The sequence below is a fragment of the Lissotriton helveticus genome, chromosome 7 (genome assembly GCF_964261635.1).
Source record: "Lissotriton helveticus chromosome 7, aLisHel1.1, whole genome shotgun sequence".
Classification (NCBI taxonomy): domain Eukaryota; kingdom Metazoa; phylum Chordata; class Amphibia; order Caudata; family Salamandridae; genus Lissotriton; species Lissotriton helveticus.
This window is the reverse complement of record NC_136068.1, coordinates 164,544,324-164,571,136: the sequence shown is the minus strand read 5'-3', so window position 1 is coordinate 164,571,136 and position 26,813 is coordinate 164,544,324. Positions and strand designations below refer to the sequence as shown.

Here is a 26,813-nt window from a genome sequence, read left to right as displayed (position 1 = left end):
AACATGGATTGCCACTTTTAAATTGGGTAAAAGTTGCAGAAATAGCATAGCTGGTTTTACCTGTATAAAACCCATATTGCACAGTATAGGCAGCAAGAATTTTTTCCTACTCTCTTTGTAATGACCACAGAACAGGATAAAATGCGTCGTGTCTTGAATAGAAAAATGGTCACAATCACAGGGATCAGCATTTTCAGGTCTAGACCACTTTTTAAAATTTCCCAAAATAAAAGGAATTAAATCAAGACGAAATCTTGTTAGGAGGAAACGATGGTATGGTTTGTGTACCGAAAAAAGATATGGCTCCATGCCTGGAACAGTTGTTATCGTACAATGTTTCCTAACCGTGTGTTTGTTCAACTCTGTGGCTTCCCTCTCCAAGACATAACGCTCGATCAAAAGATTTTTGACTGTCTTTACGTCTTCTAAATTTATCAAATGTGGAGAGGAAAAGAGTTCAGGTCGGCCAACTAGAGTTAACTGCGTCTTTACATATTTTAACCAAGGGATGTTGTGAACATTATCCAGGGTTAAACAATCATTAAAAATATGATGGTTTAGAGTGAGCTCCTGATTGAGCCACACTTTCAACCAACCAATGACTGGGGCTGCCTTCAAGATATCGGTAATGTAGCCCAAGCCGAGCTCTGTATGTATTATGTATGTAGAAGTTGACTGGGGGACAGAAAGCAGGGTTCTCAAAAATTTATTTTCTACTTTCTGAATTTTATCATACTCATGATTAGTGTACCCCCAGATAACAGAGCCGTATTGGGCAACCGATAAGCATTTAGATTTATAGACCTTTATAATGCTTTCCATGGGGCGAGCACCAAGCTTTTTAGCAAAACCAAGCAGCCCAGCAGCCGCTCTTGCTACTGCGTTGCTTTTGGCCAAAAGCTGGGGACCCCACTTGCCTTTTTCATCAAAGATCACGCCTAAGTAGGGAAAAGATGGAACCCTCCTCACCTCCTTCCCTGAACAAAAGAAAGTTTTAGTCTTTCTTTTCCTGCCTGCGGCTCCTGCTATCATTACATGGGATTTTTCTACATTAGTTTTCATGTCCAATGAGGACATGAAATCCCCAAAAGCTGAGAGTAGTTTATTCAATGCCACTCCAGAACGAGCTAAAAGGACGGCGGCGTCCGCGTACAGGAGGACAGGTATCTTTATTTCTCCTGCGCGCGGAGTATCGGTGTGGGACGCAACCAGAACTGCCTCAAGACCATTTATATAAAGTGTGAAGAGAAGGGGTGCAAGGATACATCCCTGCCTAACCCCTCTCCCTGATTCGAAGTGGCAGGTACATCTACCTTCCCTGGTCACTCTCACCGACGTCTTGAGGTCTCTATGTAACTCTGCCAAGTATCCCACCAGTGGGGCATCAAAGCCCATGGCCAGAAGGACCCCCCACAGCTTAGCCCTATTGACCAGGTCAAAAGCTGAGGAGAGGTCCATAAAGGCCATGTACAGAGAGCCCCCCTTGGCAGCCACATATTTACTTATGATCAGTTCTAAATTTAAACACTGATCTAAAGTTCCCCTTTTAGCTCTAAATCCGTATTGTGCATTCGATAAAATGCCCTTTCCTTCTAGAAGCTGAGTCAGTCTTCCTAAAAGGACTCTTCCCAAAATCTTGACACTTGAATCGATTAGGGAGATTGGCCTATAACAGGCTGGGTCTGATCTTTGTCCCTTTTTAAAAATAGGTATGATGGTAGACTTCGACCAGCTAATAGGAAAAACTAAATCTCTTGTGGCATTAAAAATGTTGGTAAGAATTTTGGCGCTTAATTCAGGGGCACTTTTAAAAAAGTCAGCGGGAACCCCGTCGGGGCCCGGAGGCTTTTTGGAATGTGTGTCACTGATAGCTTTTTTTACCTCTTCTATACTAAAAGGGGAGATGGGAGGGGCTGCATGTGTGGATTGTAATCCACAGCCTGAGATATTATCAGAACAACTGTAGATATTGCTGAAGTGTGTGACCCACTAATCGTCCGGTATGGTGCAATCTGCTCTCTGCTTATCTAGATCGACAAAAAAGGGATGGTTTATTATCGCCCAAAATTTTGAGCTGTCTCTCTGTGTGTCGGGCGACAACAAGTCATTCCAGGCCTCAAGTTTAATCTCTGATTTTCTCTTTCTGATAGCGTCATTATAGTTTTTCCTTAGCAACGCTATCTGTGCTTTATCTCTTGGCTCAACTTTTAAAGCCTTTAGAAGAGTTGAGTGGGCCTTTGAACAGTCTGTGTTAAACCATTTTTTGCCCCTGCATGTCCGGGCCTTATTCCTTACAGTCAGATCTAGGTCAACCTGAATACAGATAATGTTAAAGGCCTCTATCAAGATAGAAGACGGATTATTATTATCCAGGCAGATTGCAGCCTCACCCTCGACTTTGGACAAAGTGTCCTGTATGAAAGTGATCGGGGTAACTTGATCCCACTTCAGCCTACGGTTCTGATCTCCCAAGACTAAATTGGTTGCACATAAGAGTGCAGCCTCTCTTTTTCCAAAAACTCCCTGGGATAAAATCTCTAAAATTACTGGGTTGTGATCACTAAAGACTGAGGTTACTACCTTATAGGTTGAAACCTCAGACAGAATACTAGGCGACAAAAAGATATAATCTACTATTGTGCCAGAGTTGTTACCCACAAATGTCGGTAACCTCAAGTCTGTGTTGCTGCTAGAAAATTCGTAAAGGTTAAAAGTTGCTAAGAGAGATTCCAATGCCTCCCCTCGCGATGAATGTTCAAAGTGTGGAATACAAAGGTAAGGGGGAAAATCTTCATATTCCTCACGGCAGTCCATATTACATGGGTGGATATTATAATCTCCCATAAGAATCACATCAAAGCCGTGGACACTATTCTCGCTGTGGGTAGACAAGAAATCCTCTAAGGTTACCAAATGGTCGTTAAGCAATTGACTGACAGGAGAATTATAAAAATTAACTAGTAAAATAGGCTGTGAGTTAAATGTAGTTAATTCAACCGCTAATATGTTTGTTGAATTAGATTTAATTTGTCTTGGCTTTCCCTGAACGTTCAAGGAAATATATATGGCCAAGCCTCCCTTTGCCCTTCCAAATGTGCTAGAAACAGCAGGTACAGAGAACTGGGAAAAGCCGTCTAGAGCAAATCCGTCGGACATCTCCCAGGTCTCCTGGAATACAAGGATGTCATATGATCTAACCATTTCCAGCCAGTTCTTATTGCTAATTTTAGAGCTAATACCAGCTACATTCCAACTCAAGATACTACAAACCCTGTTACTTTTAATTTTTAAGTCTGAAAGTACAGGGACGGAGAGAGAAACAGGTAAAAAACCCTCACTGTTAGTATCTTCTGTAGGAGCGAGTCAGTCATTCTGATCCATGAAGGACAGTGGGGCATAGCGATTAAATAACTGAAGAGGTTCAACAAAGGAGTTATGCTGTGGTAAAAGGGGATATTGGGCTACAGAGTTGTGCCTTATATCCTGCCCCCGTCTGGGATTAAAATCCCACGGTCTGTCCCACCCCAACGCTGGAGTTCTTGGATACGTAACATTTTGTTGTTCCCCATAAAAAAACTTCAAAGTTAGAGGAACAACAGTGCCTTGCCTGCGCTGGGGGGGGGAAAGATTGGCCAGTATGTTAGGAAGAACATCTTGATTCGAGAGGGTCACTGCCACACAGTCCCCCTTAAACTTTTTCGGGCGGTTTCCCAACCAAGGGACCCTGGTCGCAGACTTAATGACATTTGCCAGATGATGTTTCCCCCCTGGGGCTAACCGCATATTGTTGGTTAGCCAATGCAGAGCCTTGCTTGTAAGAGAGGTAGGGCTTTCGACTATTCCCCCTTCCAAAGGAGGTACGTTTGCGAGTACCAGGACCACTGGAGTGGCCTCAGCTAAAAATTGGAGGGGGGCCATAGTATGAGTAGTTGCTGGGGGTGGTCTAGCAGAAGGGAGATCATCTGTTGGGATGGTAACTAAAAGAGGGCCCTCAGTGGTGGTAGACAAAGGTATCAATGGCTGGGGCAATAAATTATCAACAGGTAACTGAATCCCTTCATTGTCACAAAAGACTTCATTAATCACGTCTCCCCCTATGTGATTGGGCAGATTAGTGACTATCTTGGTGATATTTTCCACCCCATCTGCAACCTTGGTACTTAAGCCACCCAACCTCTTAACCTCTGCATGCAATTTGTCCAATTTGGATATTAAGGGTTTTACAATGGCATTCATTTTTTGTTCAAGAAAGTCCGAGATCCTTTCGAAAAAAGCATCCTCGGAGATATGACTCTGGTTATCCTCTACGACGTTTACTTGTTTAATCTTTGGAGTGGTGACCCTTTTCTTTCTTGCCCCTATACGCGGGCCACTCAACTTTGGAGGATTCTTAGCACATAGACGTCTTGGCCTTGTTGCAGGCCCTTTTGGTGTCCTCTCCTCGGGTGCAGCTTGTGCATGTCTCTCTTGATCAGAGTCAATTTCAATATCAGTTCCTTCCTCAGCCTGTGTGTGAAAAGTCTCAATGGCCATAACTGCATTATCCGGTGCACTGCTTAAGTCTAGGAGAATGGGGCCGCCAATTGCGTTCTCCTGGCAGGTTTCCTGCAAAATAGTGTCATCAATCATAGTGGAAGCAGTAGGTGACAAACAGCGAAGGTCTGGAGATTGACTTAAACCAAGAGAGTCTCTCCTTTGCGTATTGATTTTCCTAACTGTCTGGACGAGATAATTATCAAGAGTATTCTGTGGCGCTTCCTTCGTTTTCGCAGGCATACTTTACAAAGTACTCACAGCCAATGTTGTTAAAAAATTGTAGGTACTTAAAATATGTAAAAATCAACAAGATTGCTTACTTGCATATCAGTCCTGTAGAGTTTCTGGCCCTACCCTACCTCCTCGTGCCGATGAGGGCCGTAAAGGGCCCGCCCTTTGCCCGGGCTTAGCCCCGGGCGTCCCGCTCGCATCCCGCGAAGCTGGTCCTGCCCGCTTTTGTGCGCCTCCCCTGGCGCCCTCGCGGTGTCACAGCACGCGCCGCCGCGTAGGCTGCCGGGATTCGTAGTCCCGGAGCGGCGGCGCGTCCCAAGTGCAGGAAAGATGACTCTCGGCGGTGGCGGCGTGGGCTGGGAAGCCTGTCAAGCTGTGGCGTGATGCGGCGTTGTCCAGGTAAGTTTAGCGTTTCCCAAGTGCTCCGCCGGTCCTGCCCGCTTTTGTGCGCCTCCCCTGGCGCCCTCGCGGTGTCACAGCACGCGCCGCCGCGTAGGCTGCCGGGATTCGTAGTCCCGGAGCGGCGGCGCGTCCCAAGTGCAGGAAAGATGACTCTCGGCGGTGGCGGCGTGGGCTGGGAAGCCTGTCAAGCTGTGGCGTGATGCGGCGTTGTCCAGGTAAGTTTAGCGTTTCCCAAGTGCTCCGCCGGTCCTGCCCGCTTTTGTGCGCCTCCCCTGGCGCCCTCGCGGTGTCACAGCGCGCGCCGACGCGTAGGCTGCCGGGATTCGTAGTCCCGGAGCGGCGGCGCGTCCCAAGTGCAGGAAAGATGACTATCGGCGGTGGCGGCGTGGGCTGGGAAGCCTGTCAAGCTGTGGCGTGATGCGGCGTTGTCCAGGTAAGTTTAGCGTTTCCCAAGTGCTCCGCCGGTCCTGCCCGCTTTTGTGCGCCTCCCCTGGCGCCCTCGCGGTGTCACAGCGAGCGCCGCCGCGTAGGCTGCCGGGATTCGTAGTCCCGGAGCGGCGGCGCGTCCCAAGTGCAGGAAAGATGACTCTCGGCGGTGGCGGCGTGGGCTGGGAAGCCTGTCAAGCTGTGGCGTGATGCGGCGTTGTCCAGGTAAGTTTAGCGTTTCCCTGTCACTCCAAAACTAGACAGTGCATATACAAACAGGCAGAGGCTCACAGAATGGTTAAACAAGAAAATGCTCACTTTCTAAAAGCGAATTTTCCAACACACAATTTAAAAACCACCTTTACTAAAAGATGTGTTATTACATTCTGGGTTCAGAGAGCCTAAACTCCATTTCTCCATCTTCTCCCAATGGAAAATTACACTTGTACGATGTTATAGTGCAGCTACCGTGGTAACCTATAGGACAGACAGCCTTTCAATAGAGAAAAACCAAATACACTTTATTTCACTAGCAGGACATGTAAAACACACCAGTACATGTCTCACTTTTAACATATACTACACCATGCCCATGGGGGTACCTCGGGCCTACCTGACGGGTGCCTTACATGTAACAAAAGGGAAGAAATGGTTGGGGCCTGGCAAGTGGGTGCAGTTGTCAGGCTAACATGGCAGTTAACAACTGCGTGCTCACACTACAGTGGTAGGTTTTAGACACATTTACAGGGCTACTCATGTGGGTGGCACAACCAGTGCTGCAATCCCACTAGTAGCATGTGATGTACAGGTCCTATGATTACACTGTGTACTTTACTAAGGACTTACCAGTAAATCAAATATGCCAATCATAGAGAACCAATCACATTCACAATTTACACAGAGAGCATGTGCACTTTAGCACTGATCAGTAGCGGAGTAGTGGAAAAGTGCCCAGAATCCTATAGCCAACGAAAACAGGGTACGAAAAATAGGAGGCAAAAGGCAAAGCATTGGGGGATAAACCTGCAAAAAGGGCCATTTATATTCTTGTCTGTATTTATTTGTAAATGTGGATAAAACAGGAAATTGGCTGCTTATTGAGTGATTCTAAATACCATCTGCAATGACTGCCAGACTAATAACTGTGTTGATTGATAGGTAACGGGGTTAAAAAAGATAGACATTTTTGTAAAGAGAGTTAAACAGTAGCAGATATGCACAAGGTTGATACTGAAATTTGCATTTTTTTTCATATAAGTGCATTGATTTATTTTCTGCGGGTGTTCATATCACTAAAACCTTCAGCCATTCACGCATGACTGTATATTTATTGGTGAAATGGGGAAATATACCAGTGTAAGATTAATATTTTTTTTACCAAACCCAAAATAAATATAGATAAATACAGAAACAATTAGCAAAATATATATAAATAAATACAGATGAAAATGTAAAAAACAAAATACCATAAAACTGGGAGCCCTAGTCATAAACGGGTTTAGAATACATGCTCATCTATTCATTAGTCTCTCTCTAGAGAACACAGGGCATTAGCTATGTAATTGTGGAAAGTGTGTGAAGGAGGTGCACCACTATCTAATATTGACAGTGTGAAAACATACATGCCAACAGAGACTCCAGATTCCTAAAACCACAATAGCTTTATTTTAGTTTTTGTTGCCTCCCGCCTAACATTGCCACTGTTGCAATGTTAGTCATTGGGGAAAATAAAGTCCCTGGCTCGCATTCACTAGCTCGCTCGTTTCTGTTTCGAAATGTTGGCAAGTATGTCAAAGTTTAAAAATAATGCAGTGCTTACAGGTGAGTGGATGTGTGTAATGGGGATGGAGAGAAGTGAAAGGTGCAAGAAAGTACATACAGGAGTCAGTGAAAATGGGGAGCTAAAGAAGAATGAGAGGAGGTGTGAAATATGCAGATGGAGGTTTTCAAGAAGATGTGGGAAGAAAAAGCGTGCAAGTGTTTAACATGGAGAGACTACAGAGGAGGACGCCTCAATGAAATAGGGGGAGTGATAGAGACCATAGTCATGTGTAATTCATAATCTTCTCATATTTGCAGAATTGAAACATTATCATTACACAAACACATGACATACATGCCAACATTTTAGAAGAAAGTGTGAGATTGAAAAAACAAAAACATGGGAGAATGGAATTCCCTTTTCGACGTCTGTGGAAGCAGACAGAGAGGAACAAGAGGGAGACAGCCAAAAGAAAGCAATTTTTGCTTCAAAAATCGTAGGTCTCCCACCTAAATCGGATCTATTTGCATGTATGTCATCGTTGACTCATTTATCTTATGCAGCTAATAAGCATTGCCAGAACCCAATAGTTCTGGCTTGTGTCACAGTTGTGTTATATGTGTTTCAGCGTTAACAGAAGTCCGCAGACACTTAACGCAATATGCTGATCATGTGGCAGACTTTGGGAAGCTTAGGATTTTAGTTTAGGTATTTGAAGCCACGTCCTTGATGACAGACCACTTCCCTTTTCGAGACCCCATGTTTTTCATCCCACTGAAAGCCCTGGGTTGGACAAACTATATTCAAATTCCTTGTCACTTAGTTTTAGACAACAACCATCCTATTTCTCTGGAAATGCATGTTATGAAAGTATTGCATAGTTTAAATTCTACACAGTGGAGCAATTAAAACTGACAATTTTACGTTGCTAGTGCTCAGCAAATTTGGAAATATTACGAACTATTTATATTCTATTGAACTAATTCGGCTTGAACTTTACATTGCGTTACCTATCACCGTCTTTGTATAGGTTGTCCTCGTTTCGGACTCTTTTTTCAGCTGTTGCGCTTTGTATCGCCCCTTGGCGTAACTTCCGGTCTAAGCGTCATCCTCAGTCTTTTGTGCACGGCTGTGGTCGAGGGCGGATGTATGGTGAGCGCTCTGCACTTTCAATCTCAAGCCATCCTTCTGTTTTAAGCGTAGTTTGGGCAATTCGACTATTATTTAGACACTTTCGAACCGCATCTTTTTTGCTTGGAGATGTGCAGTTTTGATTTTGTGAATGGGATATTTTGAACTCTGCCCAACGTGCCGGTCGGTGAGAGACCTAGGTTGGTCAACACCCATGGTGGGCAGCCTGTACGTGCCCATGTTGCATTTTATGCTTCTGATTTATTCTGTAACCTGCAAATTCTGTTTGTCTGCCAGTTTTTTCTGTGTTATGATTGTCACTTTTCAAAACCCCCCCCGCCGAGATCGGCCCCTCACCCTATACCCAACACGTGGACACTGTACGTTAATGCACGGTTTTACCGTAAAATGTTCTAAAATTGGATTGTTGTGCAAACAGTGACGCGCAATGTTAACGTTTAGTTGGAAAATTGTACTTTCCCACGTTAGATTTTTTTTAAGGCGGTCATTTCAAATGAGCTCCACCATCTATGACCTTTATAAACGTCGTTGCTGGCAGAGGCCATAGACATTTGCATCACTTTTAGTTTCTGTGCACTGCTTTTGATTGCTGCAGGGTGTATGCTGAGGTCAGAGGAGCCCATCTCAACCTCCTCATTGGGGTTATTTGTTCAGTCTGGGTGGGGCGCTTCCGGTAGCACAAAGTGCATTTCAAAGTCCCGCACGAGCTCAGTTTTCTGTGAGTTAGAGGTCCGCTGTGCCTACAAAGTTCAAACGAGACTGCCGAGTATTAGGTTAAGAGAACGCCTCTTCAATTTACGTTTGTAAAAGCTTTCAATTATGTGTCCCAAATTGAAACCACTCCTTGGATAGTCTACATTTGCTTAGTATATAGCTGGGATCTTTACTTGCTCCTTTTAGTTAACGAGTGATGGTGCATGGGAAATGCAACCGGAGAATGGTCCAGGCCTTGTATTTGCTTACCTGCTGCCCAAAAAGTAAGCCGGGCGGGGGCAGCACGTGTCTGTAGTCTTACGTAGGCGTTGTATGTTGAAGCTTTGCATAGTGTTCTTATAACCCTAGAATTACTAGTGCATAAGCGTTGGGTTATATTATTGGAACCCGGAAGCTAATATTTTTACCCTCGTGTTTTGGCTCCCTTTTAGACACAGTACACGACTTATCCATTCCGAAATTACTTTTAACTGGTTGTTTCGTGGATTTTTAACTAATGAGCGAGCAGAATAGACACGTGTTTTTACTGTATAGTTAGTTTCAATTTTACCGCTTCCAAAAAATGAAATGTTTATTCGAGTATTCTATTTCTGTAGGTTAAACTACTTCTGTATGTCAAAACTACTTTATTCTGGAAACCCACATTATCGAGGGGTGTAATAAGACTTGCTTTCGACAATTAAGTAGCACCTCATTCAAACCTTCCTGTGATAGATGCAACAGCCCCCCCCCGTGCGTGTGATCCAAAAATGTAATATTTACTAGTTTGTTAAACACATACATAATATTTGCCTGAGGCAAATGCACAAAATATCAATACGTATTTGTGTCTGATTACTTTTAAAAGTAATCCTGAAATCTTTTGCAAGTGTTTTTTGCTTTTATTGTCACTTCCCCGTGCACATTTGTTCTCAGTAGGTGGTTTTGCGGTTCCACAACCTACCTTTTTTTTATAGCTCCTTCTCGCGTTATGGCGGTGGGCCAGTTGGAGGGTGGACAAAATACCAGTATACTGTTCGACATTGATTGAGGCTTGGGGTTCTTTTACCCTTTTTATTAGTAAAACGAGTTAATAACTTATAAATGACCAAAGGCTTGCCAAAAGGCCTTGTCCCACCAATGTTTCTTAAGAAAAATGAACCATATTCCCAAAGTTTTACTGTTTCAGAATATGCAGACCATATTAAGTTATTGTTTGCCGGTTTTGTCCGGGTTTGAGTAAACTTTTTTCCCATAAGATCTCTATTTTAGTGGTACAATAGTTGTTTGATAAGCTGGGAAATATCCTTAAAGATTTTAGTTTGTCCACTTGTATCCTTCCTATAATTTATACATATATTTTTAATATTTCCCCCTTTTTAGGCGTCGGCAGAAGCGTCTCGTTACGGATCACCAGAAGATGCACGTGATGGAGTCCAAGGCCCACATTACTGTGCCTGTAGTGCAGATGTATAGGTGGGTAATCTCTTGTTAAATTTGTATCCGCCTTCAAGAGATCCATTACCAGTGCGGAAGTGTTTTCTCCCACTTAATCATTAGCTCGTACGAGAGCTCGTCATTGTGCTTTAGGTATACCTCCCATCACGCCTTTGCCAATTGAATGCATGGAAGGTTCTGTTTTGGGTTTCTTTGCTGTTTGTTCGTGATGACTGAACTTTTTTCCCCATCAGATCGACTCTGTTGAGTTTGGAAGCATTTTTGCCAGTTTTGTCTGAAACAGCAACAACGTTACCCATGTGCTGTGCCTACTGTGTATTAGTTTTTATTCTGCTTATTAACTCTTACAATCTACTCTCTTCCCAGGTCTCGGCAAGGAGCATAATGTAATGGAGGGCTACTGCTTCGCCAAGTTTCGTGCATGGAATGTGCCTAGCATCCATGATGTGCAAGGTAAAACTGAATGTGTGACCTTGGGTTGTTGTTATCTGGGATTGGCCCTCTGTTTGCCAGTTCATGCTAATTATGTAGAGCAATATAAAAACGGGTTTGAAGCAAGTTTGCCCGGAATCTTATTTTTGGGAGGCCACTTTCTTTTGGCTGTAATGATAGTATGAACAATACGGTGATAGGAGGGTCCAAGGGGATGTTTACCGACCTTACAGCAACAACCCCCAAACTAGTCAATGTAGAAAAACGTAGAGTAGCTGTGGGTCACACAACAAGACTCTTTATACCCGACAAAGAGAGTTGTCGATCGGAACCGCCCTTATCATCTGGGATCCTTCGCACCAGGAAGGGTAGGTATTACAACCCCGTTGAAATGAATTGCACAATGAGTGTCCCAGTGAAACAGAGGCAATATGGGCGTGTAATGACAACTGTAAAACAGTGCAAAGAATGTGAGTGGTTCGGATACTTCAGAGTAACTCATCAAGTGTTATACTTTTTGATTTTTATAAAAAAAAATTCGCCCTGGGAATTATTTTTTACCACCTTGGTACTTCTCTAGCTCAAGTACAGCAGCTATGGCCACTCTGTCAGTCAGTGCAACTTTTCTGACTGATAGCGTGGTCCCCTTCAATGGTAGTAAAGATGTATCATTTCGGTGCATCTTGCCATGCGCCAACTCATTATCTGAAAGAGTCCACCCTTTAAATCCTTGAAAGCTAGGGAATAGCTCCCCATCAACGAACCACATTGTGCTACTTATTGAATGCCACATTTGTCATTGCATGTAAGAGAAAAATCTGTGAATGTTTATTGTTTGTTCCAAAGTTGTTGTTGGTTTAAATGATGACTGAACTTTTTTCCCCATCAGATCGACTATGTTGATTTTGATTAAGCTCAACAGCCAGTTTTGTCTGATAAACCAGCAAATATTTAGATTTTAAGATTACCAGTTTCCAATTCTTGTTCAAAACTGACCAGTTTTTTCCCCCCCTTTCAGGTCCTGCAGAGGCGCAGGGAGCTCGCCATCCTTTGTATTAAATTGTGGCATGCGATGGGGGGAAAATGTGTCTACTCAGACCTGATTGCACTGAAATCTGTCAAAGGTATGTATAAAACCCCACATAGAAGCCTGTAATTGTGGTAGTGTGTAGCCTGAAGATGTTAAAATGTGTAAATATTTGTCAGCGCTCCTCATCCCTTTCTTTGCTTAATTTGAATTAACATTTTGTTTTTGCCAGCCATACGTTGGTGAGGGGAAGTGGTTCAGTTGAGATGTGATGGCGTTTTATCAGATCACATGTGGAAAGGAGTCCTATGTTTTGAAAGTGTCATGCTTGCCGGGGCCAGACCTTTTGGCCTGTCAATGTTTGTTTGCTCATGTATTACTGATACCATCACCTCTTGACAGTACCCAGTTCTAGCATGCATAGACTGCTCCCTTACCGGGTCCTCGCATTTTACCCCCAGTAAACACACTGAGGAAAATTAAACCCTTCCTCCCTGCCAAAGACTTCCAAACTGCTGTACAAGCTTTAGTCATCCCTCGAATAGACTACGGAATTGCAGCCCTCAGCGGACTCCCGCTATCCACAACAGCACCCTTAAGAGCCTCCCTGAACGCTGCCGCGAGACTCATTACTGGCTCAAGAAAGCATTCGCACATATCCCCAGACTTGAAGTCTTTAAAATGGCTGCCTTTTGAAGCCAGAATACAGCTAAAAATTGCAGTTATGACACACGCGGCCGTGCACCACAAGGCACCAAACTACCTCGCTCAAAAGTTGTCTATATCGGGAGGTTCGAGATCCAATAGGAGTACAAAAAATCTACTCCTGAAACCTCGTAGATTCAGGAAAGTGAAAACATACAAGCGTTCCTTCTCAGGAATGGCACCCAGGATCTGGAATGCGCTCCCTCCTGAAACCAGGCTTATCTCCTCCACTGCACTCTTCAAGAAAGAGGTGAAAACCATCCTTCTGGCCAAGATCTCCTGAACCTTATAGGTGTTGGATCAGAGACTATGCATTGCCTTGTATCACTGCTCACCCTGTCCTTTGGCACTATACTTCTACTTGATGGGGGCACTACTACGCTACTCTCTTACTACCGACCAAGATATGATACACGTTGGTTTACTGATCCACTTTCCCGATGCCCCACTCATTATTCTCTCTATACTAAATCATTGGTATAAGCCACCCACACACCCAAGGGGTACCTGAAGACATCTGTAGTGGGATCAATGACTTGTGCTGTCCTATACTACTTCTTTACCTGATTGTATATTGATTTGTTTTATGTATGTTATTATTATCCCTGTTTATTACCATGTTATTGACTATTATACTGTTCCCATTATCTCTGTTGACTCCTACTGCCCCTACCCTGTGTTTGTGAAGCGCTCTGATATCTGTAAGGATCCTGTTCGCGCTATATAAAACTTTGAATAAATAAATAAATAAAATGGGCATGCTCACTGAGACCAATCCGAACCCTACAGGAGATAGCCAGATTTGCCTCTCGATTGCCAGGCGCGATGTTGGTGCAATGTTTTAGTAGCTAAATATTTACTCTTAGAATCTGACACAACTGACATCAGAAATTGAATGTATGATACTTGAGTAGAGAAAGATAAACCGTTTGAATGAGCCATTGGTTTAAGTGATGACTTCTCTTTCCCCGTCAGATCGGCAATGTTGATTTGATTATTGCTTAATAGCCAGTTTTGTCTGATAAACCACTCCATGGCTCTGATAGTATCGCTTCTGTTATTCTTTCCCTTCAATCTGAAGCTTTTTGTTTTTAAAAGTCTCCCACAGTACTCACAAGAATGTGTGCTTCAATCGTATGCTTTTCTCCTCAATCTAAAGGTATTTTTCTTTTACTGTCTCCATAGGTACTGAAGGGAAGCAGCTTGTGCACATCCAGAAGAATGTGTGCGGGGTGAGAACTTTTGTTGGATTTTTATCCGATGACACCTGAACCTCGGGAGAAGGAAGAAACACATAAAAAGAGTAACAAGGACTGGGTACGTTTCAAGGGCAGAAGAGACTAGGTGCACAAACTCCGTGACTGACTTCCCCCTGAGGAAGGGGTAGACTTGTTAGCCGTCGAGGAAAGATCAGTTATGCTTCTTGCTGGAAACTGGACTATCCCAAGCAAGGACTCCATTACTACCAATGTTTAGTTTAAAATTTATAAAAGGTTGGGTTTAAGAAGTTTCTTAAAGAGGGAAAGATCTCCACACTTTAGGTTTCCTGTACGGGGGGGGGGTTAGGGGTCAGGTAGGAAAGGATTTGCCCCCAGATCGAGACTTTTTAAAACTAGGTGTAGTAAGTAGGGACTTCTCCACAGAGCGTAGGGTCCTACTCGGCAGAGTTCACACTGTTGTTCACCAAGTGTTAACTACTTTTTTATACTTTTCACACGGATTCAGACTACGCAGTCATGTAGTTAATGTTTAACGTTTGTGTTTGTCTGGGTTTGATGAGCACCTATTTTCCCATAAGATCGCTATTTTAGTGGTAAATTTTTTTTTCAATAAACTGGAAACTATTAAAGATGTTAGTCTGTCCACTTATCTGCTTTTCATATTCCTTTATTTATATATTTTTTCTCCCCCTTTTTAGGCGTCGACAATGCTTCTCATTACCGATCACTAGAAGATGCGCGCGATGGACTCCCAGGGGCCCCACTACTGTTCCTGTAGTGCAGGTGGGTAAAATCTACCAGGCTTTCAAGAGCCCAATTACAAATTCAGAAGTGTTTCCCCCTTCCCCCATTATTCCATAGCTCGTAGCAGCCATACGAGAGCTCTTCAATGTGCTTCATGTATACCTCCCATCATGCCTTTCTGTCAATTGAATGCATGGAAGGTTCTGTAGTCTTGGGTTTCTTTGCTGTCTGTTCGTGATGACTGAACTTTTTTCCCCATCAGATCGACTCTGTTGATTAAGGAAACATTTTTTGCCAGTTGTGTCTGAAACAGCAACGTTACCCATGTGCTGTGCATACTGTAGCAGTTTTTTTAAATTCTGCTTATTAACTCTTACAATCAACTCTTCCCAGGTCTCGGCAATGAGCATAATGTAATGGAGGGCTACTGCTTCGCCAGTTTCGTGCATGGAATGTGCCCATCCATGATCAAGGTAAAACTGCATGTGTGACCTTGTGTTATTTTTATCTGATTGTCCATGTCTGCCAGTTCGTACTAATTATGTAGAGCAATATCAAAATAGGTTTGGAGCTATTGCTTGGAGTTTTGTTGGGAGGTCACTATCTTTTGGTGTCATGACTGTAGCCCCTAAAGAACATGTCATGGATTGGTTGCAAAAATGGACAAGCATTTAATTTGTGGCTGATTTAGCTTCACTCACTAAAGGGGAAATTTCAATCTTCCTGTGACCACCGTTCACACACCAGCTTTTTCTTTGATAGCATTTACCTGGTCTATGAAAGTCCTCATCAACAGTCATTATGACTGTAATTGGCATAGCCAATAGGTCTCGCCTTTGGCTAAACACTTATAAGGACCCAAAGGCGATACCTATTGGCTATGCCAATGCTATAGCCATGACGCAGTTTAATATTTCATCAGAAATAAAAAACAATGCTGCTGAGGATTACATCGGCGTCAAGTAGCATTAGAAAACGCCATGCTTCTAAAGGCTTGCATTCTGCTTTTTATGATGTCCTGCATTCCAGGCTAAGCAAACATCATAACCTGTGCAGGAAACACTGCAATGTCGAGCATAGTGCTTCAGTTGGCCGCGTTTCTAAAAGGCAGAAAAAAAACTAAACTCTAGTTAGCAAATGGTGATGGCAAGATAAAAAGTTTTGCAACTCACCAAAAACTAAGCAATTTATAGTGCCAGCATATTCCTACAGCTTGTAGTTATATGTTGACAATTGTATCTGACAACAAATTGTTCCTCAGTCACTTAAATTGTGGAGAATAAATGTGATCAGCAGATGCGGCAGGTGATTAACTATTTGTTCAAGAGCCTACACTCCATATACATCAGCGGATTTTACGGGGTGTAACTTGGCTGATCACATTTATTTAGTCATCCTGCTGGGGTATTTCAAGCCGCATTCTCAAGCACAGTGAAATGACCAGCCTAAAAGGCGGCAAGCACGCAAAGGCCACAGCAGTTTTCAGAATGTTACTTACCTGCACCTCAAACGCGTGTCAACATTAAAAATACTGGTATGCATTTGTTTCTTTTCATATCTTGTCAAAATTACTGGGAGGGTTCATAACGCCAATACGTTTTGAAGATGGGTAACCTACTCAATCCTTACCATTAAAATGGTCGTGGAGCGGGCGAGTGTTCAAAATTAAACCAAACCGAAACACTGCTGGGAAGTGCTCATCCTCAGAAAAGTAAATAAATGTAGATAAAGCACAGCAATCTTGTAGCGAGCAGGAGATGCTGAGTTCGAAGAACGCATAACAAAGATCGGCTAAAAGTGAAACTAAAACCGCAGAACGCAGCAGAACAAGCTGCGAGGCAAATAAGCCACAGGAAATAAATAACTAGCAAAATAGTGTTTCCCTTGCGGGAGCGAGCAGGGGCACTATGTTTGAAAGTTAATTGCAAACAGATGTCGCCAAAGCTCGCTCCTGCAAGGGAATCTCCAAACATGCATGCGTTGCCATTGAAAACAATGCAAAGTGCATGTTTTTGGGCAAAAAAGCAAATAGATTCCAAGAGGTCTCCTATGCAATGCGTGCGTGCGGCATAAGGGAGACCTAAAAACGGGGTGAATTGTGCCCCCAGAGCGGTCTCTACACGGAAAAACCTGCTGAGCAAGAGTCCAACTAATCTTTCAGTGGACGCCCCCCCCACCACCCAACATTTATTTACAGGTACTTTTAGCTTTTGAGTGCCTCAAGTGTTCACCTTATTGTAAAATGACCAAACTTCGCCTCCATGTTCTATAACCACCGTTCAGACCGCTCTGATATTCTCCTGGACTCAGCCCTCAATAGTGGCTGCTGCTTAGACCGATCTCACCCAGAGGCAAGGCCAAGTTTGATATTTGGATATCCGTCTGCTAAACAGTGTTTTTTTTTTCTCGCACCGCAGGTCCTAGATTTCGGGTACCTCTCTTGCCAATAAATGTCCATTTTACCTCAAAGATTTCCTCACCAGTCTATACAAAACTCTGGGCCCTTTAAAGCCTACTATACATGGCCTTATTGGTTGACTCTTGCAAAAAAAAAATTTAGCACTTGGCAGCAGCTAGCTACTGCAAAATTGGGAACACTCCTCCCTCTTTAGAGTTCCGGTTGTGAAGGCCTTCACGGAGGGTGTAGAGCTATACCGCTTAGAGTGCCTACTGGTCTTAATTAGTCCTCACCGGGCTCATGGCGCCACCCTCTGAATCCCTACATTTAAGTCCCCTTCAGTTTCTCTCCTGGAAGTTGGGGTTTGTGGTGGCCATTACCTCAACATTAGTGAACTGCAAGTACTCCCTGTACCAGAGTTCTTCATACAAGCCCAAGAGGACCGGTTTGTATGCGCCAGTCCGAAATTCCTCCTCAAAGTAGTCTCAATGCCATTTTAACCAAACTATACAGCTCCCAGCCTTCCTGCGAAGGACTTTGTTGTGGAAAAGTTGCACAAATTGGGTTTAAAAGGTCCTTTGTAGCTACTTGGTCAATGGCACACCTTTACCAAGCGCTACTGTGTTGCCTTTTTAGTCTGTCGACATGCCATGGCGGACCGTCTGGAGTTCCAGGCATTAAACATGCATACCCCTACATAATGACGCAGTTCTCTAAAGCCATGTGTATGGTTCTAAACGCATCGTTTCTTTACCTATGTTGTACAGCATCAAAGCATTTTGGTTAAAGCATTGGTCAGCCCAGTATCTCACAAAAGTAAGACCTGTTGGCTTTGCCTGAGCCTGGCCTCTCTTCCCAATGATGGTACTGCCACTTTAAGAATTTTACTGTCGCTTGTAATGGGGGGGGGGGGGGGACAGTTCCGAGTGAAGGTTTGACATTTTATTAGCAGGGACAAACTTGTTTTCACTTGGGAGAGGAGGGGGCATTTCACCTTTTTTTGATCTGCATAGTTGGCGAAAGGCCTTTGTACTAGATATTCTTCATAGATTAATACACCTTATAACCAGAGTATGCTTGAATCCTGCTTGGCCCATTTGTGCAAATACTCACATTTAGCAACTGTATATTCACTGGAGCTGCTTTTTCTGCTGTGTTCCAAAGTTGTTGGTTTAAATGATGACTGAACTTTTTTCCCCATCTGATCGACTATGTTGATTTGTTTAAGCTCAACAGCCAGTTTTGTCTGATAAACCAGCAGATATTTTGATTTTAAGATAACCCACGTTTCCAATTCTCGTTCAAAACTGACTTTTCTTTTCCCTTTTAGGTCCTGCAGAGGTGTAGCATGCGATAGGAGGGATAAAAACAAGGTGTCGACTCACATTGGCCTGTTCTCATCAAAACCTGTCGCAGGTATGTATAAGTCCGCATGTTTAAGCCTGTAACTGCATAATGTTTAGCCTGAAGATTTTTCTTACTTTGTATACATGTCAGCTCTCCTTATCCCTTGGTCTGTGTAATTTTAATTCATTGTTTTCGCCAGCCACACGTTAATTTGGGGAAGTGGTTCCACTTAATTTGACGTCATCTTATGAGATCACACATTTACAGCCAAGTGAAAAGGAGTCCTAGGTTTTGAAATGTTGCATGCATGCCAGGGCCGGACCTATTGGCTTGTCGAGGTTTGTTTGCTCCTGTATTACGGATACCATCACCTCTCTTGACAGTACCTCTACAAGGAGATCAGCAGCCGCCAGATTTGCCTCCTGACCTTTGCAGTGTTGCATAGTTCTACTTGCTGCACAAATCTGACATAACGGACATCTGAAATTTAATGTATGATACTTGTGTAGAGAAGGAAAAACCGTTTGAATGAGCCATTGGTTTAAGTGATGACTTCTCTTTCCCCGTCAGATCGGCAATGTTGATTTGATTATTGCTTAATAGCCAGTTTTGTCTGATAAACCAGTTCATGGCTCCGATAGTATCGCTTCCGTCATGCTTTCCCTTCAATCTGAAGTTTTTTTGTTTTTACATGTCTCCCACAGTACTGAAGCAAAGCAGCTGGTGGTGCGCATCACAGGAATTTGTGCAGTATTAAGAAACTGGTTGACCTCTTGCGAATATCTCAATCTACTTGGTATGCAGACTTTTTTTCTTTACAATGTAAAATTAATTTTTTTCTTGTATGTGTTTGAAGGTCACATTTCAGGGGTCTGGTGCAGGGGAGGTTCCTTCTGCTTTGAATTACCTTCTATGCTGTCCCAACAGTAACCTTGCACACTATGTGCTTATTCTGTCCACTTTCTTACACGCACAGTATAAACTATAGATTAAATATAGTAACATTGTTCTGACCTTTGTTTTGTGCATTGTAAACAGTAGCAACTTCGTCCACTAGTAAAGCAAGTAAAAACAAGAAACCCCTGCCATAGAGTAAAGCGCTGAGCTGCTGGTTTAAGTGATGACTACTCTTTCCCCGTCAGATCGGCAATGTTGAGTTGATTAAAGCTTAAAGGCCAGTTTTGTCTGATAAACCAGCATCTACCACGATTTGCATTAGTTGTTTAATGTATGACCTAGATTTCTGTGTACACTTGTTTAGGTTAAAACGTTATACATTTTGTACTTAATTCCGAATATGTCTTTTCAGATTAAGAAAGTCTACTACTTTTGCTGACAACCTGAAGATGGAAATATTTGGTGCATTCTCATCAATTGTTTTCAGTGTCCATTGTTGATGGATAAATAGCAATAAATATTTTCTGATTTGGAATTTAAATGTCCTTGTGTTTTTGTTTGTGTGCAAATTTGTTTCGTACATACGAGCATACCCTAGAACCTGGATGTGGGTAGATTGTTTGCCACCGGCACCTGATGCTGTTTTCACACTTTGATTTTGGTGGGTGCTCTTTGTCCTTCGACAACTGTACAAAACAAAGAAAATGTTATCAGTTTGATTAATATAGCGCTTACTGGCCCTATGTGGGGGGTGCTGAAGTATTTGAAACTGGTCTCTAGGAAGAATCCCTTTGCCTCAAATCACTACCATTTTTCCTTCATCGGGTCGGTGATCTGTCATCACAGTTCATGTAGTAGCAACATCCTACTTCCTGCTGTGGTTTAACAATTTCATGGATTTGACAACTGCTTTGATTTACTTTGATGCAATCTACTCTCATACACTCTATGCCCCACTACTCCATGCCTCTCCAGGTCTTTGAAGTCTGCCACTTAACGTCACAACAATCTGTGCCAATGCAGTCTACACCACTTTACTCAAAACCAATGCACTGTACGCCAATCTACTCTGTACTATATGCCACTTCACTTTAGGCCACTCTCAGACAGTTTGCCACTCCACACCATGCCACTTAACTCTATGCCACTGCTCAACTACACCACTCCATAAAGCTCCACTTTAGACCATTCCATGCCACTCTCCTCTACCCTGCTAACTATTAGGCTTGCTCAACAGCAGCCACGCTAGTGTACAACTTGGCTGAAACATTGTCTACGCCGTAGGTACTTGCAGTGCGGCCAGACTACCTTTTGCCGCCTGCCGGGCCTTTCCATGTGGCCCGTTTGGAAAACAGTCTGCAGCCATTCTGCCTGTTCATTCTTTGGGGGCTCCATTTAGTTTTTAAAAAATGCATCAAAGGAGCATGCTGAATAAATTAGTTGCATACTCTCTGGCCCCCTCACTCTTTTTGCTCAGTGACCGTGCTCGCTTGCCAGGAGATAGGAGGCATCAGAGGTGTGGTACAGTGAATGAGTTTCTTTTGGGCCTCATGCTCTTCTTGTGTCTGTGTATTAACTATGCACATGAACCTAAAGTGCACTTGCTGCACAGTTTCCCTGTTAAGATATGTGACTTCTCGAAGTAAGCATAAGCAATCTGGTTGCTAGAGGTGTCGCGTAGGACCAGCTGCTGTGGAAGGTACTCTTACACCCATTATACCTCAAAATATTTCTCCATCAAGGACTTTCAGCATACTGCTTCTGAAGTCTCGTTTTCAGCACATCTGTGCCTTTATTTCTTTGTGAAATGCTGCTACTGTTTGTGCCAATCATAGACCAAGGTTGAAAAACTATTCAGGCATTTTAGGATTATAAAAATGGGTACATTTTCAAGTAGCTTATTAAAAAGACCACTAGAAATGGACAGCCAAACATACATCCGCATACATTAATGAACAGGTGTGAGGCATGCTTCCTGCTAGGAGACATGCCCCTGAAGAAATGGGAGGAGTGCTCCTAAAGTACACAATACAGAAGTACATATTTTACAAGATAATGAATACAGTGCAATCTATAATAAAAGCTTGTCGGATTATCCAGAAGGCAAATAAAGAGACTGAAAAAACTTGGTTCAGATACATCTGATTTTAGAATTCTGTACGAAATTGATACTGATTAGCTCCTAACTTGAGGCAAATTGGTCTTCTCCACCTGCATATGTATCTGTTGATATCTAGGGCAGAAAAACAAAACTTGTTCTTCGGTTTCTATAGCAGTAGTACAGGCAGGAGATAAACCCAGTACTAGGTCAGCTGCCTCATTGCTAGGAATTTTTAAGAGCAGATTGCCTTATCTGAATCTCAGACTTATTGCAAGAGGGGGCGAGATTCTATCCAGAAAGGGTTCAAATTGTGGGCGTGACTTTACAGCTAAAAATGTGGATGTCAACTGACCATTGGTCAAGTTTAGTATGGTTAATGCCCACCACCTCCCAATATTGGGCTTTTAATCTCAATAAATCCTCTTGTAGCCCTATCCGGATATTCTCACAGGTCCTCCATACTCAATAACTTGCACCAGTCTGCAATGTGCTTGAACCATGGTAAGCTTTTTGCACCATTAATCATCCTAACCTCCTGGAGAGAATTTCGATAAGTTGGCGCAGCCATAGGTTAAGGGTTTCAGAGCAGCCAAATACTCAATTCTCTTCAGTGGAGAAGTGTGGCTCACTGGTTAGAGGCGGCAGACCCTGAAGCAGAGGTCCAACCTGGGACCAGGTTTCAATTCCCGACGCGGCTGGGTCTTGAGCCCACATATCCACGGACTCGATAATTCTCGTTTCGGTGCCTACTCGAGTCACAGGTTCACACTCTGCAGCTCTGGGCATTAGCTTGCTTAATCTCCACTACGGCCCCCCCCGCGGCGGGATGCCTGGCTTTCACCTTGGGGATGCCCAGTACGGGTATCTCACAGGGGAAAACCAGGACGGGTTCCCAAGGCAAGCGCCGAGATGCCTACGGGTAATCGAGCGCTATATAAGAACGCTTAATAATAATAATAATAATCTTCAGCCCAAGGTCACAGAAGAGGGGTATGAGAGGTGTTGTAATTGGTATTGTAATAAGGGATCTAGTCTTCCATAACAAGTCATGCGGCACCAGAACAAACGCGGCTCGCAGATCCACAAATGCCACATAAAGCTTCTGCTTACTATGTAGCACATATTACCAGGTGAGTAAAGTGGATCTGAAAGCTTGATCACATGTGCTTATTTGGAATGGAAACCTGCCTGGTATGTTGACTATCGTGTGATCATCCATCCAACATTGTAATTGATCTAGGACTTGCCTGGAAAAAATCTTTTGAAAATGGTCTATCAGGCTGATGGGTCTGTAATTGGAGGGGATAGCAGTGTCGCCCTTTTTGTAAATGGTAATTCTCTGCTCCCCTCCAGGATTCTAGAATGTCCCCACCAGCCAATATAAAATTAGATAAAAGATTTATGTACGGGGCCCATATAGTTGGTTCTGATATGTACATATCGCCTGGGATCCAATCGTGGTCACAGGCTTTCCCCGCCTTTATTCTTGCTGACAGTGCCTTCTGGGCTGAAGGCCAATGCTGGGTTATTAGCATTCGCCGCAAGGGTAGTGATAGCTGGGTTATGTTTGGCCATATAGGTGTTTAAACTGCACTGAACCTCTATCCTGGAATATCGTTTTTTTAAACGGTCCGCCCAGGTATCCTTTTTTTTATCCACACACCCAAGGTACACATGAACACCCCGAACAAGATCCTTACGGATATCAGAGCGCTTCACAAAGACAGGGCAGTAGGAGTGAACAGACAATGGGAGCAATATAGTAGTCACTAACATGGTGGGGTAATAGTAACATACATGACACATCACAATACAATCAAGTGAACAAGTAATATAAGACGGCACAAGTCATTGATCCCACTACAGGGGTGTTCATGTGTACATTGGGTGTGTGGATAAAAAAGATACCTGGGCGGACCGTTTAAAAAAACGATATTCCAGGATAGAGGTTCAGTGCAGTTTAAACACCTATATGGCCAAACATAACCCAGCTATCACTACCCTTGCGGCGAATGCTAATAACCCAGCATTGGCCTTCAGCCTAGAAGGCACTGTCAGCAAGAATAAAGGCGGGGAAAGCCTGTGACCACGATTGGATCCCAGGCGATATGTACATATCAGAACCAACTATATGGGCCCGTACATAAATCTTTTATCTAATTTTATATTGGCTGGTGGGGACATTCTAGAATCCTGGAGGGGAGCAGAGAATTACCATTTACAAAAAGGGCGACACTGCTATCCCCTCCAATTACAGACCCATCAGCCTGATAGACCATTTTCAAAAGATTTTTTCCAGGCAAGTCCTAGATCAATTACAATGTTGGATGGATGATCACACGATAGTCAACATACCAGGCAGGTTTCCATTCCAAATAAGCACATGTGATCAAGCTTTCAGATCCACTTTACTCACCTGGTAATATGTGCTACTTAGTAAGCAGAAGCTTTATGTAGCATTTGTGGATCTGCGAAGCATTAACATCCCCAGCGACAATGACTTTAGAGTTAGATTGATATATTCTGACCAGATCATCCAACAGTGAGTGCAGGGGAATGGCTGTTAAATGGTTCAAAGAAAAACCAAAGGTAGTGATGGACGGAGCGTTGACAATACAAGCACTCACCCCCAGTCAACTGATCTGGGTTTAATCCATCACTGTTCTTTAGCTCACTCCGCACCCCAGTTCAGACATGGCCTTATGCAAATCAGTCTGACCCTGTGCCTCATGGGAACAGTCCAGCCCGAACTGCCAAGCCATGTCTTCCCTGGACCGGAATCAAGCTTCCCAGGACCGGTTTCTGGCATTACAGCAGTCTTCAGCCGGGCTTGCTTGACTCCAGTGGCAAAGTGAGCAAGGGACTCGCGTCTGAGCATACCCTGCCAATTTAGGGCGAACAAAGAAAGTTGGCAGGGTATGCTCAGACGTGAGTCCCTTGCTCACTTTGCCACTGGAGTCAAGCAAGCCCGGCTGAAGACTGCTGTAATGCCAGAAACCGGTCCTGGGAAGCTTGATTCCGGTCCAGGGAAGACATGGCTTGGCAGTTCGGGCTGGGCCCAAAAACCAAGTAAAGGTCTGCATGTTCAGTGTACCAGATGAAAGTGACCTAGCCCAGTCTCCTCTGGCTACTGACAGGCACAGACGGGCCCACCCTTTGATAGGGCACGCCCACGTCCTGCGGCTGCTTATGAAGCACCTCCTAGCGCTTCTGCGATGATGATCTGTGCACCGAGCACAGCAGGCTGGAGGTTGTGGTCCCCTGCACCGTTCGTTGCAAGTAGAGGCGGGTGTCAGCAGCCCCCCTGGGTAGGGATGGCAGTAGCAAGTAAGTGTGGCGATAAACCGAGCAAATGCGGCAAGCTAGAAACTGGCAATGCCACATTTAATGTTTGGTTTTATTGTCTTAAGTTCCCCCACACTCGAGTTATGTGACAACCCCCCCACTCCCTTGCTTAGATTTAAGGTTATGCCTACACATACTTTATGGAAGGACTAATTGGTAATGTTTTAATAATTTATTAATCAATATGCCCTCTCCTGGGGTCGCTTACTGCTTGCCAATATTTTCAAAGATTTTTTTGTTTTTTTTAATCAAACTTGCTTTACAGCGTAAAAAAAAATTCTTTGGCAACTGTATGGGGAGCAAGTATTCTGAATTTACCATCAATTTTAAATTTGCCGCTGCACTTGCGTAAAAAAATATTTGCACGTTTTAGATTTTCTTAAATTATGGCATAACCATTGAAAAGAACATGCTTATTGTCCCCCGTTGTTTCATACATTTTTTTTGGGGGGGGGGGGGGGGAACAAACCTATACATTTTTGGGAAATTGTAAGTGATCAGATTTTGTCAAATGGTTTAGGAAATTAGGTATTGCTAGAGAGCGTTGGAACACTTATTGACCTTGGAAAATACGAATTTTATAACTTAACTTTCACTTGCAACAATTTAAGACTGAACATGTATATTATACTGCAAAATGTATATACATGGATTTAACAAGCCGTACTAAAATGTTGGTAAATGAGTATTTCTTGTAAGGCAGAAACGTTTACTTTTGTTTTATCAAATACAAGACTGGGTTGCATGAGAATGAAACCATTCCTCCTAGCATTTAATGTGGCAGTTATATGAACTTGACAAGCTAAAAGATTAGATCCAAGAAATGATCTACTTTCAGACCTTTTCAAAACTCAAAAGGTATGATCAAAGGTATGAGCTAAGCACATGATGCTTGGTCAGTGATGTCCTCTAATAGATGAAATAAAATCTATTTAGGTTTTTATTTCCTTTTATAGTTAATATTTTGTTAATGCTGCTTAATAAAATATATTAAAAATCCAAGCTGGAGGGCTTTGTTTATCACTGAATCTTTTTTAAGGAGTAGTGTGATGGTTTGAGCTGTACATTGAATTACATTAATTATATCAGTCTGAATAACAGGTCTGTGATGCCCTTAGATGTCTGGGGCTGCACGCACACTATCGGAGGTAAAATTCTGCATGTTGGTGTAGCGGGGAAGAACGCAAGAAAAAACAAATGTTGGGGCCTGAGAAATTTGATTGCTTGGATGTTTGCTTCTGGGCTGCTTGGAATGGATAACTAGGTGAATTTTGAGGACTTTTATCACTAATTGCACCCTGTTCCCGTTCCCTTCCTAATGGCTGTTTTATGGAGACTCGAGGAAAGCGGACTGGCTAAGCGGCATCAGTGAGAAGATTCAGAGATATGCAGACAATCCGGAGGAAAGTAGGTGATCACGCCTCAAACATGAGGCGGCTTGCCTACTGCCAGTCAACAGTTGATCAGGACACATATTTGGTGTTGTTAAATTTGAAGATTCCAATAGATTTAAGCCTCAAAGGAGCGGTTGTAAAGACACATTTTACTGTACACTGGTTGAATGAAATATTCTAACTAACTCCTTGCTTTTTCCTTTATGCATTAATTATATTGCTCATCGGGCAAAATGCATCCTAAGCAGCATGTCTATTTCCTTAATGCTAATTTCAGGACTACTGATGCAATAATATGGGCCATACTTGGGTAAGATATTTATTGCCTGTTGTGTTTACATTATCTAATGGCTGGGGCGGTGCGGTTATATAATTATAAATATCTAAAGCAAAATACCATATCTTACTCCATCACTCACCACTTAGCTCTCAATATTGTTGCAAACATTGGGAAAACATGCTATATTTCAATGTCTATATTTTAAAATTAGTTACCCATATATATATATATATATATATATATATATATATATATATATATAT

At 43.1% G+C, this 26,813-nt stretch overlaps 1 long non-coding RNA gene and 7 other non-coding genes across 9 annotated transcripts; all 8 read left to right on the top strand.

The window, feature by feature from the left end:
- The first annotated feature begins 8,461 nt into the window (after positions 1 to 8,461).
- Positions 8,462 to 19,965, top strand: LOC144768294 (uncharacterized). 2 transcript variants are annotated; one of them, XR_013598524.1, is made up of 10 exons: positions 8,462 to 8,509; positions 10,586 to 10,678; positions 11,027 to 11,113; positions 12,111 to 12,216; positions 14,010 to 14,141; positions 14,743 to 14,827; positions 15,182 to 15,261; positions 18,517 to 18,602; positions 19,238 to 19,329; positions 19,843 to 19,965. It is a non-coding gene; the product is annotated as an uncharacterized LOC144768294 (long non-coding RNA). The 2 variants fall into 2 exon arrangements; XR_013598523.1 differs by lacking the exon at positions 8,462 to 8,509 and adding an exon at positions 9,442 to 9,486.
- On the top strand, positions 10,855 to 10,947 carry LOC144771268 (small nucleolar SNORD12/SNORD106). The gene has a single exon (XR_013599219.1). It is a non-coding gene; the product is annotated as a small nucleolar SNORD12/SNORD106 (small nucleolar RNA).
- On the top strand, positions 11,944 to 12,037 carry LOC144771266 (small nucleolar SNORD12/SNORD106). Its single transcript, XR_013599217.1, has one exon. It is a non-coding gene; the product is annotated as a small nucleolar SNORD12/SNORD106 (small nucleolar RNA).
- On the top strand, positions 13,765 to 13,855 carry LOC144771272 (small nucleolar SNORD12/SNORD106). Its single transcript, XR_013599223.1, has one exon. It is a non-coding gene; the product is annotated as a small nucleolar SNORD12/SNORD106 (small nucleolar RNA).
- On the top strand, positions 15,012 to 15,105 carry LOC144771269 (small nucleolar SNORD12/SNORD106). The gene has a single exon (XR_013599220.1). It is a non-coding gene; the product is annotated as a small nucleolar SNORD12/SNORD106 (small nucleolar RNA).
- LOC144771267 (small nucleolar SNORD12/SNORD106) lies at positions 18,353 to 18,445 on the top strand. Its single transcript, XR_013599218.1, has one exon. It is a non-coding gene; the product is annotated as a small nucleolar SNORD12/SNORD106 (small nucleolar RNA).
- Positions 19,069 to 19,159, top strand: LOC144771270 (small nucleolar SNORD12/SNORD106). Its single transcript, XR_013599221.1, has one exon. It is a non-coding gene; the product is annotated as a small nucleolar SNORD12/SNORD106 (small nucleolar RNA).
- LOC144771271 (small nucleolar SNORD12/SNORD106) lies at positions 19,641 to 19,731 on the top strand. The gene has a single exon (XR_013599222.1). It is a non-coding gene; the product is annotated as a small nucleolar SNORD12/SNORD106 (small nucleolar RNA).
- Positions 19,966 to 26,813: the final 6,848 nt, after the last annotated feature.